Source organism: Olea europaea, chromosome 1, assembly GCF_002742605.1.
Source record: "Olea europaea var. sylvestris chromosome 1, O_europaea_v1, whole genome shotgun sequence".
In the NCBI taxonomy this organism is placed as follows: domain Eukaryota; kingdom Viridiplantae; phylum Streptophyta; class Magnoliopsida; order Lamiales; family Oleaceae; genus Olea; species Olea europaea.
In genome coordinates, this window is record NC_036237.1 from 20,893,416 (window position 1) to 20,896,606 (window position 3,191).

Genomic DNA, 3,191 nt, shown 5'->3' on the forward strand with positions numbered 1-3,191 from the left:
GATATTCCTATGTGTATTTGCTCAAAAGCAAAGACGAAGCAATTGAAGTGTTTAAACACTACAAGTTAGAAGTTGAAAATCAACTTAACAAAAAGATTAAGGCCATAAGAAGTGATAGAGGTGGTGAATATGATTCACCATTTGAGAAATTCTTTTCGGAACACGGAATTATTCATCAAACTACCGCGCCTTATTCTCCTCAATCTAATGGTATTGCTGAACGCAAGAATCGAACATTGAAGGAGATGATGAATGCTATGTTAATAAGTTCTGGATTACCGCAGAACTTGTGGGGGGGAGCCTTGCTTTCTGCCAACTATATTCTTAACAAACTACCACATCGAAAAACGCAAAAGATACCTTATGAAGTATGGAAAGGTCACAAACCTAATTATAAATACTTGAAGGTATGGGGATGTTTGGCTAAGGTAGTAGTTCCTAAACCTAAAAGGGTTAAGATAGGACCTAAAACCATTGATTGTGTATTCATTGGTTATGCCTACCATAGTAATGCGTACAGATTTATGGTATATAAGTCTGAAATACCTGATATGCATGTTAATACAATTATTGAATCAAGGGACGCTACATTTTTCGAAAATACTTTTCCTTATAATATGCAAGGTGAATCAAATTCACAAAAGAGATCTTGTGAAAACGAAGAGACTATAGATCAAGAATCTGTAAATGAACAACCTAGACGAAGCAAGAGGGCTAGGACGTCAACCTCCTTTGGGCCTGATTTTCTAACATATTTGTTAGAAAATGAACCTCAGAGTTTTAAGGAGGCTATGTCATCAACCGAAGCTTCATATTGGAAAGAAGCTGTTCATAGTGAAATTGAATCCATACTACAAAATCATACTTGGGAATTAGTAGACCTCCCTCCCGGAAATAAGCCTTTGGGATGTAAATGGATTTTCAAGAGGAAAATGAAAGCAGATGGATCAATTGACAAATATAAAGCAAGACTTGTCGCTAAAGGCTATAAGCAAAAAGAAGGTCTTGATTATTTCGATACCTATTCTCCTGTGACAAGAATCACATCCATACGTATGCTTATTGCAATAGCAGCATTGAATGGTTTGGAAATACATCAAATGGATGTTAAAACGGCATTTTTGAATGGGGAATTGGATGAAGAAATTTATATGGAGCAACCTGAAGGATTTGTGGCCTCAGGACAAGAAAAGAAAGTATGTCGACTTGTTAAATCATTATATGGATTAAAGCAAGCTCCTAAGAAATGGCATGAAAAATTTGACATGGTTATGATGTCAAATGGTTTCAAAATTAACGAGTGTGACAAATGTGTTTATGTCAGGAACACTCCAAATGGATATGTCATGGTATGTTTATATGTAGATGACATGTTGATTATGGGTAACAATGATACCATAATTCAAACTACAAAAAGGATGCTAACAAGTAAATTTGAAATGAAGGATTTAGGTGTGGCCGATGTTATATTAGGAATTAAAATTTCTAGAACATCTGATGGTCTTATATTATGTCAATCACACTACATTGAGAATATTCTTGATAAATTCAAGAAATATAATATTATTCCTATGAAAACACCTATGGATGTTAGTATGCATCTTGTTTCCAATACTGGTGATAGTAAGTCTCAATTGGAATACTCTCGTATTATTGGCAGTTTAATGTATGTCATGAATTGCACTCGACCTGATATTGCCTATTCAATTAGTAGGCTAAGTCGATATACAAGTAATCCAAGCACTGATCATTGGAAAGCTATTGTTAGAGTTTTAGGGTATTTAAAACATACCCAAAACTTTGGATTACACTATTCGAGATATCCAGCAGTACTTGAAGGATACTGTGATGCAAATTGGATATCAGATACTAAAGACTCCAAATCAACAAGTGGATATGTCTTTACACTTGGAGGTGCTGCAATATCATGGAAATCTTCAAAACAGACATGTATAGCTAGATCAACAATGGAATCTGAATTCATTGCATTAGACAAAGCTGGAGAAGAAGCCGAATGGCTACGAAACTTTCTAGAAGATATTCCATGTTGGATAAAACCAGTGCCTGCTATATGCATCCATTGCGATAGTCAATCAGCAATTGGAAGGGCACAAAATACAATGTACAACGGTAAATCTCGACATATACGTCGTAGACACAATACTGTTAGACAATTGCTCTCTACTAGCATTATCTCTATAGAGTATGTGAAATCAAAAGAGAATATTGCGGATCCGCTAACTAAAAGTTTAACAAGAGAGCAAGTCGAAAGTTCATCGAAGGGGATGGGATTAAAACTAATAAAATAATCAAAAGTTTTCATGGTGGCAACCCAACCTAGTTGACTGGAGATCCCAAGATCTAGGTTCAATGGGACAACCGAACTGTGAAAAACTTAGTATGCACTGGGAAGATTTTACTTCTACCCATTCCTATGATGAGCCAGTGCCCAGCTGCCGCGAAATAGGTTAAGATACGCTTTTAATGATTTCTATATCTTGATTTGTTCAAGTGGAGTATAGCAGAATACTCTTTATGGAAATCACCTATGTGAGTGAGAAGGGGCCGCTTCTAAGAGAATTAGGTAAACATGAATTCTCTAAAAATCACTCATGAACCAGGAGGTGTCCAAGGCCAAAATGGACACAAACGTGAGAACCAACTGTGTTAAAAGAAAAACTGTGTGACTTCTATTGTCTAGGTTTCCACAAACGGCTGACTGTTCAAAGCAACTTGTTACTGATTGGCTAAGGAATTCCGATAGATTTTACTAGAGAAAGTTCAAAGTCATTGACTACTTATCCCGATGCAGTCTTCTTCAATTTTTTCTTTGAAAAAACATATCAGATGTTATCGTTTGGAATAAAGGCCAACATATTTCATTCATGTGGGGGATTGTTGGAAAAAATGGTTTAATGGGTCAAATTTGAACCCAAATTTCAGTGGGACCCACCTTTTAAATAGTACGGGACCTAGCATATTCACGTTCTACTCCGCGAGATGATTAACGTGATATATTTATTTATCGAAAACCATTTAAAATTGAATGAAATATTAAGCGTTAAAGTAACCCACATAAACTAAGGATTATGGAAGAATTTGATTTGTCAAACACTTATCCCACATAGGAAAGTTAGGAAACTTTGGTGTGGTTTATAAGGTGGAAGTTTGGAATTGGGTTTGGGCCCCAA